The sequence below is a fragment of the Equus przewalskii genome, chromosome 9, assembly GCF_037783145.1.
Source record: "Equus przewalskii isolate Varuska chromosome 9, EquPr2, whole genome shotgun sequence".
Lineage (NCBI taxonomy): Eukaryota > Metazoa > Chordata > Mammalia > Perissodactyla > Equidae > Equus > Equus przewalskii.
Window position 1 is genome coordinate 44,403,683 of NC_091839.1, and position 13,829 is coordinate 44,417,511.

The window sequence follows — 13,829 nt, forward strand, 5'->3', positions numbered from 1 at the left end:
CTTTTTCCTGTAGGCTGTTTCCTAAGGTGACAGAATGGCTCTCTTATTGTTTTACTGTAGCTATTTTAAAAAATCTAGGCCCTCAGGATCTCATTCAAACTTTTGTTCCCAAGTACTTTAGATGAAATCAAATATCATGAAATATTTACAATTTGTACTCAAGCTATGAAAGAACTCTTTGGGAAGGAAATAGGGAAATAAAGACTGAAGATAAGAGAGCATAGAATTGCAACCACCGCTCTGAAGAGGTTAGGCTCTGCTTGGTAGAAATTGTCTGCATAGTTTAGATACTTGCTTTTTGTACTTTCTGTTTAATGTCATTTTCCTTTGCAGAACCTGATTGCCAATGGCTGAATGGAAGATTCCTGGTGCCAGAAGCATTTCTACTGTTGTTTCTGTTTGGAGCACAATTTAGGGAAAGAGAGTTGATAACAAACAGAGCAAGGCCTCTAGAGTTGGAGTTGATACACATTATGCTTGTGGTTCCCTATGGAAATGCTGATATTGAAATAATCTTTATGGAGGAGAAATGAGAATAGATTACTTACACTGTCCTCATGAAATAAGAATATGGTGAGCTCATTACTGCATTGCCTGATTAAAACAGAGTCCAAATTTAAATCATTGTAACCAAAAACAAAAAAAGTACTTAGACATTGTGGGAGAGAAAGAATATTCCTCTACCCTTCTAGGTCCTTCAGGCTGGTCTAAGAATTAAATTGACATGAGATAGAATAACAGTAAAAAATCAAACAAATGTAATAACATGTATACATGGGAGAAACCCAGGAAAACTGAAATGGCCAAAGCCACCACCTTAAATATCATCTTCAGCTAAAGCTAAAGGAGGATGTTGGGGGTAGTGGTTTGGGACTTCAAAGGGGAGGAAGGCAATTCACATGGAGATGGAAAAGCAAATGTTTGGTAAACAAATGGTTGCCATACCATGCAAAGACAATATGACATGGGGAGGACATTGACCCAGCAGGCCTTGCTACATTCCTCCCTGTCTATCACATCTATTTATATTATACTATAGTTGTCTTATGGTATTAGTCCCTCCCTGGAACAGGACTTTTATCTTAAATTCTTTTAGGCAGTTAAGGAGAAGGTCAAAGTTTCTTTATGAGTCCTTTGTTCTTAAAAATAATCAAGCCAGGGGCCTGCCCAATGGCGTTGTTATTGAGTTTGTGCACTCCACTTCAGCAGCCCAGCCTTCACAGGTTCAGATCCCAGGTATGGATCTACACACTGCTCATCAGGCCATGCTGTGATGGCCTTCCCATACAGAGGATGGAGTAGGATTGGCACAGATGTTAGCTCTGCGATGGTCCTTCTCAGGCAAAAAGAGAAAGATTGGCAACAGATCTTAGCTCAGGGCAAATCTTCCTCACCAAAAAAAAAAAAAAAAAAAGCCAATGAGACACATTTTTGGGTGCTAAATTCAGATCTCCCACAACATCATTGAGCAAACCATATAATTTTTAAAAATTATGAGGAGTTAGAGGTCATGCCTATATGCATTCAAAAGATTTGGACACATTCTTAATGCATGCTCAAAAGAGCCCTGTATAGATATATGTAGACTGATCCTACTCCCACTTTAGCTACTAATTTTATTTTGAAGTCTCTAAATACTCATTATTTTAAGGATCATCAAACTAAGTTCCCATCAATTTCCAAAACTAAGATTCTGTGAAAGTTTTATTTCAATTAATTATAGATCAGGATTATACAATATAAATATAACGTCAGCCAAGCCATGTATGTAATTTTAAACTTTTTAGTAGCTGCATTAAAGAAAGTGAAAAGACACAGGTGAAATTAATTGTGATAATATATTTTCTTTAATCTAATAGATTCAAAATATTATCATTTCAACATATAATCCATATCTTAAAGAATTAATGAGATATTTTATGTTTCATTTTTTAGCACCAAGTCTTTAAAACTGTGTGTATTTTTTTTTATTTCTCTCTTTATTTATTTTGTGTAGAGGTTCTATTCCTTGAGGTAGATGAGAGAAATGCTTTATTTAAAAACAAACAAAAGCAATATCAATGAATCAGAAAAATATCTTCCTGTACTTCTTTTTTTTCCCCTTTTTTCGTTTTGTTTTTTCTTTTAAATTAAAAAAAAATTTCATTGAAGTATAATTGACGTACAATATCCTCTTAGTTTCAGATATAGATCATAGCAATTCGATACTTATATACATTACGAAATGATTGCCACAATAAGTGTCAATTCAGACTAGCCATACTTTAAGAGCCCAATAACCACATGTGGCTTTTGGCTGCCATATTAGACAGGACGGCTATATACCATCTTGACATTCACAGTTTTTAAAGGAATAAAAAATTATTTATTTTATTATTTTATAGCTATATGAATCGAGCAGGAACATCAAATCTGGTGGTTTCATTAACATAGATTTCAAAGCTCTCATAACTTCATCAACAACATTTTAATATGTTTCAAGAGCACCCATTACGTTCTGTAATTGGCCATTCCTTTTTCTTTTATTATGAATATTTTCTGCAATACCCTGGGATTTTATAGGTGTTCCTTGACATCTCCAAATGGTGTTATTTCTTCTCTTAGAAATACCTACACTTCCAGCATGAAGGCTATCACGGATGGACATTTTAACTGGATAGCTTGTCTCACAAGATACGTGTATTGATAGAAAAACAATATAAAACATGACCTAATGGAAATAATATTTAAAACTATCTCCCTGGAAGAAAAAAACTAGGTATTATTTCTCTTTACAACTGATATTTACCAAGAAGAAGAGGAGAGGATGAAAGAGGCAGAAGGATGAAAAGGAGGAGGAGGAGGAAGAGGACAAGGAAAAAGCAGAAGAAACAAAAGAAGAATATCAGCAACGATAACTTTCAACAGCAACAAGAAAGAGGAGGAGGAAGAGGTGGAGAGGAGCAGAAGAAGGAGAAGGAAGAGGACAAAGAAAACCATCAGGAATGAGCTTGATGTCTTTTCACCAATAGAAAGTCATTCCTGAAGGCACTCCATTCCTTTAATTCAACCAACAGTTACTGCACATCCAATAGCTTGGCTCTTGCTGAAGGCAATTGCAGACAAAAAGAACAGGTAGCTACAGCTGAAAAAGACTTTGAGATCCACACACACTGAGAAATTCCCTCTGTTCCATCCTGACAGATGTTATCTGCTTAAATACTTCCAATGAACACGAATTGACTACCTCTGAGGCATCACATCTTATTTGTAGGCCATTGTATTCACACGAAAGTGCCCTTGTGAGGCCACAGTCGATCACTCATGTGCTCATTGTGCTATTCTGGCCTCTGGAGACAGCATAAATCTGTCTATCGCCTCTGTAACAGAATCCTTAAAATATTTGAGAATGTTTTTCTTGTTATCAGAATCTTTTTATTTATCTCTTCCTTCTCATAAAATACAATTTTAGCCTCCTTACCATGCCAATCTTTGTACTTTAAATGTGTATTAGGTAAATTCTGTTTTTAAATATTTTGCTCAGAACTAACTATTGTAGATACAGTCAGTGATAAATTTATTGCATCATAATTTTTCATGATCTGAGCATTATAAATCTATTAAAGTGGCCTGAGAATGTGCTTACCATTTTATTAGCCACATCATAAATTCAGTACATTCATTACAGATATTCACTGAGTATCTACCACGTATCAGACTAAGTGTTGTGGTTGCAAAAATAAATAAAACAAAATCTCTTTCTCAAGTAGCTTATGGTCCAAGGGGACAGACAGCAGCGCCCACAGACACATGCCTAGGGTACTGTAGGTAAAGAGGAGGAAGGTGCAGCCGGTCTGGAATAATACTGATTACATATCAAGGGATCAAATAAAATCATCACACACTTTCACCTGTAATGCCACCAAGCCAGATTGTTCCCAATTTATAACTTGTACAAAGTATTTACTGAATCTACCTGAAGACATTTACATTTATTCTGGTTAAAAGCCATCCTTTTTCATTTATTTCCAAGATGGTTTGGTATGTGAATTTTGTCAGACATCTTTTCTAACTTTTCTTTATCTGCAAAGTAGGTGCTATGTGTTTCACCCAAGTCATTGATACAACTCTTGAAAGGCACTGGGAGATGACACATTACCACCACTCTATCTTCAGGCACAAAGCAAGCCATAAATTGCCACTTACTAAACCAGCTGTTCACACTTCCTTGAATCCACATCATGGGTCTCTCTTCTGGGTCACACTTTACCATCTTACTCACAAAGATAGGATAGAGTGCTGTCTCCAAATATTTCTTGAAATAACATCATACTTGTGCCATTCCTCGGTGCACAAAGCAATCATATGTAAAACAGGCTTGGATTTGGTTTGACGTGGTTCTTCTTGATGAACCTGTGCTGCATTCTTATGGATAACTGGCAGAAACAGTGTTGGCTGCCTGTGAAGCCCTAAAGCTTACCTTGCAGAGGTGACTGCCCTTGGTTGTCTTCTCTACATAATTATCAATGCAGAAAGAATTAAGATTTTAATATAATATACAAAATAGACATAATTTATATAAAAGCATTACTATAATATAATAACTCACCTCAGTCTCCAGACAATGATTCCCAGCTGTAGAAAGCCGTATCCATGTCCAAAAGAAAAAAAAAATTCCTTTTCCATATCTAAAGCAGGGAATTAGAAGGTATTTTCCTATCAAAAACTGTTATAAAATGGTCACATATATTCAGAGTGGTTCAGCTAACACAATATTTTAGGAACATGATAGGTTAAAAGACTTTTCAAAGCTGGTCAGGGAGTTTCACTACAATTTATAGCATTATTTCAAAGAGAAAATGGGTTCTAAAGTCCCAATAATGGATTTTTCCAAATAACTCTTTAAAACACAATCCAATTACAAGTTTAAATCGCCTGAAGTATACTTTCAGTTTCAAAAAATCCCAAGGTATGTGCAGGTGTGTATTATGAATACTTGTTTGCTTTATATAAATTTCTATAAAATGTAGGAATGAGTGAACTTTGTACATTTATCAGTGTATGTAAACACTGGTACAGATAAGCACAATTACAATTCAAAAAGATTGATATTTTACACAATTGATTTTATTTTCAATCTTATCCATAATACAAAATAAATTTTGATGATTTAAAAATTATCATTGATAAGAGATAGACAATCCTCATTACACATTGTAGTATCATGACCATTAATTTCAAAATTTAAAATTTGCAAAAATAATTTCATGTCCTCCACATACTTTAAAGATGCCTTAAAAATTAAAATAAAGATAAATATTGTGGCCGTTTATAGCTAGAAAATTCTATTAAATCCTTCCAAGTTAGCACTAATTTAAACTGTCTTTAGATGAGGGAAGGGATAAGATATTTCTCTGTCACATACAAAATATAACCAAATAACTTCTAGTATTTTAATGAGCATTCAACATACTGAGTATAACTATCTTAAATATACAGATTTTTCAGAAATACAACATTGAAACATTAAAAAACATAGTTGTGTTTCTTCCTATAAATATCAATAGCATCATTTACTGGCTATTTCTGTATGCCTCGACCTATATCATGCTGTACATACTTTTTTCTTATTTAAACTATCGGTATCGTTATTCCCATCTTACAGATAAGAAATTGTGGCTAAGAGAAATAAAACGCCATTTTCCAAGATTGCCTAACTAGAAGGAACAGAGTAAGGATTTGATCCCGGTTCTCCCTGATTCCAAAGCCTTTGCACTTAGCCACCATGATATATTACCTTTTACAAATAACTGTTAGTAAGTGAGGAAGAATTTCATTATAGTGGTTATGATAATTATTTGATTGTTGCTATGACATGGAGCTACATTATTAGAAAGTGTGCTTGTCACTTCTTTACCATGAGGCCCTTGGAGTTTGATTGCTGGGGTCAAGAGGCATTTCACAGACAGAAGTTATAATTACTTAATGATTGAAGCCATAAAGGACAACTATTTTGATCACTTCCCTTAGCTAGCGACAATTGTTCTTTTGCTCAGTTATTTCTATTTTTCTAAGCCCTCTGACAGGCACTTGCCCACCACTAATTCCCATTAGGAGCACTAGTGCATTGCAGTTTTGCAAGACTTTTCAAGCCTCCTGGATTCTATGCATGACATATGGTTTCAGTAGGGAACTACTGATTGCATGGTGAAGCCTGTTATTTCTTCCACTTTTCGCTGCTCTGCTCACAGCGTGCTGGCAGCTGAGCTGCGAATAGGATTTTAAGGTTCAGCATGAGATCCAGGAGCCCTGAAACAACAACAATAATAAAAGTGGGCTCTGGTTTTGTGCTGGAGGCAAGTTCTGCTTTCTGTATTCAGAACTTTTTGAAGGGGAGCACTGGAAGTCAAAGAGACAGGAAATGAAAATGCTACCCAGACCCCTGCTTCCACAAGGAAAAACTCTTGCTCCTTTGAAATTGGAATTTTTTCAAGGACTGATGTAAGCAAACTACAATACAGCTTTATTTCCTTTTCTGTGATGTGAAATGCCACAATCTCAGCCAAAGTTTTAAGAAATGCCATGACACACATAAAAACAGTCAATTATGTTGCTGAAATAATCCAGGCACATTTTTCTCTCCAAAAACACTCTGCTATATTTTACATGAAAAATTACTACAAATACACGTGTCAAAAGTCCTCCCCGGTGTGCATTCTGGATCTTGTGACATCGATGGATTAACACTTGTAACCTTCAGTTCTAATTGGAATAAAGTCAATGTCTGCCTTTTAAAAAAATGATTTCAAGAAAATCAGCCTGCTTTTAACAACAAAGGCCAAATTTGTTACATGAACATGAGAAGACTTATTTAGGTTTCTGTTTGTGTTGGCTACATGAAATGATCTTACTTACTTGTTTAAGGTGCAACATTGACACTTAGAAACAACTCAAAATAATCAAAAGCAGTAAATTCTCGATGACTGAGCCTACAGTTAATGTAGAAACAATTTATGACTCCTAAATATGTGCTATATAATGGAGAAGGAGACCAGGGCTGGGCTACCAGCATCTTCATCAGCAAAGAATAGTAAGGATCTAAGAGGCATAGTGATCAAGTGAAAAGACTTGAAGTTACAAGACATGAGGTCACAGTAAGTCTTTGCTACTTGCAAGCTGTTTGATATGAGATATGCATCTTACACTTTCTGAAATATAGTTTCCTCATCCATAACATAGGGCTTAAAATTATCTGTCTCATCTTGGGAAGTAATTCTCCATGGACCTCTCAAATTTCTGCACATCTTTGAGCAAACACAGTGACAGCTTTTGTTCTGGATTACCTTTCCGAAAATGTTTGTATAGCAAACAGCATTGGAAGTTAAAAGATAGTGATTTTTCAGGGGAAGAGGGAGGATTTTCTTGCTCTCCAGGATAGTAAAGATAATGTCTCTATCTGGGGAAAATATTGGACAGTTTTGTTAGCAGCTTCCTTATAAAAGTTTGTTGTTTTTGAAATGTGGGGCTCTTCTCCTGTAATGCAACCCAATGAGAGTGGAGATGTCACCAGGCCCTTGTTTCATTGCCCTGTAGGAACTGGGGATCAATGAACAGCCACAAGTCATGTTACTCTAGTAACTGTTATTGCTTTGACTAATACACTGTCTTTGGTCTGAGCCAGTATTTATGCCCAGTAAAGGTGAAACTCTGGAAGGCTAACTTCCTGTTAGCTTGTAAGTAGAGTAAAATCTCAGACCCTTCATAGCTTTTGACATTCATAAAGTTTCTGTGAAAATTAAAAATAAAATTGTTTGAAAAGATTTAATGGAGTATCTTACAAATAGAAAGTATTTAATTAATATTGGTTATCATTATCAATATGGTGATAGTGATTTTTATTTTGAGTACCTTGTTAATTATGGGAAACAAATGAAATACATGTGTATGATTAATCACTTTAAAAATATTCTAGAAACATAGATTGAATTGCATGTTTACATCAAGAAACATTTATTAAACATCTTTGATATAATTTACCATGTAAAGACTATGTAAGCAATTCACAACCTATGGAATGGGAGGAAATATTTGCAAACTATCTATCTGATAAGAAGTTAATGTCCAAAGTATATAAAGAAGTAATACAACTCAATAGCTAAAAACAATATGATTTAAAAATAGGCAGATGACTTGAATAGACATGTCTCCAAAGAAGACATAACAAATGGCCAACAGGTACATGAAAAGATGTTTAACATCACTAAATCATCAGGGAAATGCAAATCAAAACTACAATGAGAGGCCGGCCTGGTGGCATAGTGATTAAGTTGCTGCACTCTGCTTTGGCTGCCCAGGGATCAAGGTTTGGATCTCGGACATAGACCTACACACTAGTCATCAAGCCATGCTGTGGCGGCGTCCCACTTACAAAGTAGAGGAAGATTGGCACAGATGTTAGCTCAGGGACAATCTTCCTCACAAAAACAGAACAAAACAAAAAAACAAAAAAATACAATGAGACATCATATCGCACTATTAAAATGACTACCATCAAATAGACAAGAGATAACAAGTGTTGATGAGGATGTGGAGAAAATGGAACGCTTGTGCACTGTAGTGGGAATGTAAATTGGTACAGCCACTATGGAAATCAGTGAGGAAGTTCCTCAAAAAATTAAAAATAGGACTACCATGAGATCCAGCAATCTCACTTCTGGGTATATACCTGAAGGAAATAAAATCAGTATCTCAAAGAGATATCTGCACTCCCATGTTCATTGCAGCATTATTCACAATAGCTAAAACACAGAAAAAACCTAAGTGTCCATTGATAGACAAATGGATAAGACAAAGATAGTGTGTGTGTGTATATATATATATATATACATATATATATACACACATACACACAAACAATGGAATACTATTCAGCCAGAAAAAAGAAGGAAATCCTTTCTTTTGTGACAACATGAACAGAACTGGAGGGCATTTTGCTAAGTGAAATGTCAGGCAGAGGAAGACAAATACTGTATGATCTCACTTATATGTAGAATCTAAAAAAACCTGAACTCATAGAAATAGAGAGTAGAATGGTGGGTGCCAGGAGCTGCAGGATGGGGAAAATGGGGAGATATTGGTCAAATGGAACAAACTTCCAGCTATAAGATGAACAAGTTCTGGGGATCTATGTAGAGCATGGTGACTAAAAAGAAATTTTTAAGTTAAAAGATTATATCTATATATTTATAAAATTATATAGATATAATTTTAAAATTCCCTGCCCTCAAAGATCCCATATTGTAGTTTGACAGACCTAAACCTATGAAAAATGAAGTAATAATATAAACTTTGATCTATGATCAAGAAGAGAGTTAACGTCATAAAACATTTTGTGATTCATTTGCCAAATAAGTGATATACATGGTAAGTGTTTTGGAATTTAGACAAAAGAGAAGTCTGAATGCTTGCCATTCCCAAAGTCCCTCCTTATGGTAGATATTTCCTATGTCAGGCATGTTAATTATTACCGTAATCTCATTACCTTGACCACGGATATTTGAAAAACTAGGTACTTGATTCAAAGTCTTACAGTGCCTGGGACAGTACCCCCAAATTACTGTATTCTTCATGGTGAATTATGAATTCAACCAAATCTTCTCTCTCATTAAGTTTTATTGTGATATATACAGAAAGAGTCAGTATACAAAAGAGCGATACAAAATGGAAAAGATACATAAAGGGAGAAATAAGCAAGAATAGTGAGTCAAAAAGTCCAGGAATCAGAGGAATGATATTGAGAAAAAGAGAGTTGAGAGTCAAGAAGAAGCAGAATGCAGGACAATGGTGAGACATTAAATTAGAGACACCTGCTCCTCGGGAGACAAACCTATAAAGTTGCAAATTGTTATCTGAGCTCCTTTCAGGCTAGGAGCTGCTGCTGTTGCACCCTGATAGTCTCCGTTATCAATGAGCTCTGGGCCTGAATCTGCTGGGGTTTCTTCCTGCCTCCCTTACTTGTCCGTGCACTCTCATAAAGTCCTCATTAATTAAAATAATCTGCATTAGCAGTCTGTAGTGAAAAAGTCAAACCACGTGGGTTCTGGGAATAGCAAAGTCCTCAGAAAGACTTCCCAGGCAGGATGTTGACATAAGCCCCAAATAAGCAAAGACATGCACAGAGGACAAGGAGGAAACTCATTATTCTTGAGCAGAGCTTCAGAGAAGGGAGAAGTAAGAGATAGAACTCTGTGCCAAATAATGGAGAACCTTAAGAGCCAGCCTAAGGATTCTGAATATTCTTCAATTGATAATTAAGAGTATGAGATAGGTTCCATTTGTTACGCAGAAAAAAAGAGACAAGATCAAAGATTGTTCATCAACAGGAATGATGGGGGCTCTAACTCCATGCAGATCCATGAGTAAAAGTGGTGATGCTAACAAGCTACTCTGAACCCTGAAAGGCAGGCATGTAGCGCAGATCCACTCTGGATGATAAATATTGTTTTCTTTCCCTCTCCACTTTCCCATCGCCTAAGTTTTATATCTATTTGTGTCTCCCATCCTCTGCACACCCACTCTCTCATTGTGCTTCCCATCCCTCCTCCCAAAGGTGCGAGTGAGGGTACTTTCAGTTTAAGTTCCCTAGTGTTCATTCATATAATGTTGGACATTTTATTCTTCCTTCTTTTAAATCCATTGAAATTGACTTGCTTTTTAATTTTATGTGTCCTTTGATCAATGCTTCTGCTATAAATGTTTTCCCAGCTCCCCCAGGCTTACCTGAGCACTATAATTTGTAAAGGGAACCTCCACACTTCCATCATTATTTGGCTTTAATAATAATTTCCCCATCTGTCTCACCTGCTGATCTATAAACTGTTTTAGGCTAAAATTGTTTTTTAATCATCTTTATGTTTCCAGAGACTGGCACAGTGCCTGCCATATTATAGATACTAAATAATTTTTGAATAAATGAACTAAATCTTCCTCCTCTAGTTTAGCATAAAATTTAAGATATTCAGATGTAATAGTCTATAAGAGGCCATGTAATTTGCCAGAATCAATAATCATCACCATTTTTGTTTCTGTTACATTAAATGAAATTGCTCTGGCTACTATTGTCCCTTCTTGATTTATATCTTCTTACATGTCATTGTCTCACAGCAGTTGGAGCAGTACAAGAGATTTATGTCTTTTCCAAAGGCATAAAAATTAATCTGATTTTTAATTATTTTTCCCAATAGCATATAAGCTTCAATTTAGTTTCTACTTAAGATCAATACTGATTTAAGTTTCTTTAGTAGTTTCACCTTTTTAAAAAGAAGCCATGTCACAGCCAGCCTCATAAAATTATGAGCCTAGTGCTCATTAATATTAATCATAAGCATTAAATTTGATTTTCTCTTCGGAGTTTGGAAAGGCATAAGATAAGCAGGGGGAACAAGTCCTTCTTCCCTTATTAAATTCAGATCACTACCTAGTGGTCAGCATGGTCCACAGTCAGTTGCAATGTACTTTCTCTTCTATTACTAACAAACAAATCCCACAGGTATGCAATCTTACTGTTTATCATGAAGTGTGGTTGGATGCCTTATATAAATCTTTGGGAGGGCTAAAATGGCTTCAGCACAGGAATAAGGACACCTTGCCATCTTTATAAATGGAGACCCAGCCTGACCTTCACTGTTCAACTGGGTATGTAGAAGATGTTGAAGAGTAAGATTTACCATAAGATGAACAAGGCAATTCCTGGGGACACAGCTGACAGACCTATGGCTTTCATGCCACCATTCCTCTGTTCTGCATCTGTGATCAACAGGATCTTCTTTCCTGAGCTTGGACTAAGCTCAGAACCCTGTACAAACAATAACTCCAGGCTAACTAGTCACCAGAATCAGAATAAGTACATAAACACACTTTACACACCTGCCCTACAGCATTGCATGTGCAAAGTCTCACTCAACAGAGGTTAAAGCTCTCCCACTTTAACACCAGGCTGTAGGTCGCCATCACTGGATGTGAACGTGTCTCTGATTTGCTCACACTGTACTGTGTCATGAAAATCACTTACTGTATTTCCTTGATTTCAAAAAAATATGTGTTCAGATTTTAACATTTCTGAAATTAAGATATGCACCTATGATGTGGTGATGCTTGTTGTTTATCATTATATTGTATTTTGTTTTTGTTTTGTTTGATTTGGTATGATTTCACTAGAAAATGTCTTATTAAATTGATGATTACTTACACAATAGGATAATATCAAATTTGTGAATTTTCAATCCTTTTTAGTGTAGAAAATGTGCTATGATATTTCATCGGAAGTATGTATTTTGAAATACATAGTGTCAGATAGAAACTCACAAGAAAATAAGCTTTATTATAATTAACCAATCAGATTTCAGTAGCACCATGATAATTTACAATTTTGTTTGCCTCTGATAGACATTATAACTTAGCAACTAAATTGTAGTAGAAATTGATGTGGCATAACTCCATCAACACAGATCAAAAGCAAAGCTATGCAACTCATAGTTTAACATATAATAAATTAATAATATTATCTCTATGATAAAAATAATCTAATAATAGGAGAGTGGCAAAAAATAGAACATATGAAGTAAATCTTATGAAATGACAGAGGTAGGCAACTTTGGAAGAATATAACTTGCCTCATTTTTATATTTGCCTAAGGCCTTGCTAGCAGGAGAGGTACCTCTGTTTAGGGAATACATAGAGCTTTTCTGCTCTTATCAATAGTTCTACAGAAATATATATATATATATAATATCACTTTTCTGAATAAAATATATATGTTCTTGATAGTATTCTAAACAAAGAATATAAGCTAAATCTCTTGTTCACATAATTATTGTTTTATTTGGAGTGATAGAAAAGTTAAATTTATTCTTTCCCTCGGAGAAGCTTACAATCAAATCAGACCGGAATATTTACCGAAAGGGAGAAAACCATATAGCTATAGAACAGCCTCTGGTTACTAAGAATAAATTAGACCATGCATTTGGAAAAATCAAGGAAAGTGTGCAGGCTAGATTAGATATTCTGTAAAATCTTCCTACGACAAAACACCTAGAAACTCTAAACGAAGCATTACAAAATATTACTGTAAATGTATATTTGCACTCACAGAACAGAAAGAAAACACAGGAACCAAAAATATAAACAGTACCAGCAGAGTAATAAACAGGCTGTGAAGTCACAGTGACCAGGGGTGCTTGCTGATACCGGAAATTTAGAGCATTGGGTTTCATGGCTGCTTGGGGTCAAGAGATAAGCCCTTGGTCCCCATAATTTGGGGACTTGTGACAGAGAGGTCTGCATAAACCCAGGACTCTTGAAAGGATATACCTTCAGGAAAAGAGAATATTGGATAAAATATCGCTCATGAGCAAAGGGAGATTTATTTTCTCTATCTGAGAAAGCCTCCTCTAAAAATTTATTACCCCAGGCTTGCTCTCACACAGATGATAACTTCTAATATATTCTACTTGAATGTTGGTCTTAGACACCTCAAGAGGAACATTAACTTAAATAAAATTGATCCTAGATTGGGAGAATTTTTGTATACCTGGAAGAAATAAACTCAAATTCTTCCTGGAGGGGTATACCCTCAAAACAAGACAAAGATAAACTCAGCTGAACCCGAACTCACAATCCAAAATTACAAAACACCTAAGGAAACAAGTCACCACAAAGAAGAGCTGGGAAAAACAATTGAATAAAAGCAGATTCCCACTCCTCATGACTGCAGATATCAGAATTCCTGGATCTTGAATATAAAAGTACATGCTTAATATGTTTAATAAAAAAGAATATATGTATTTTAAATG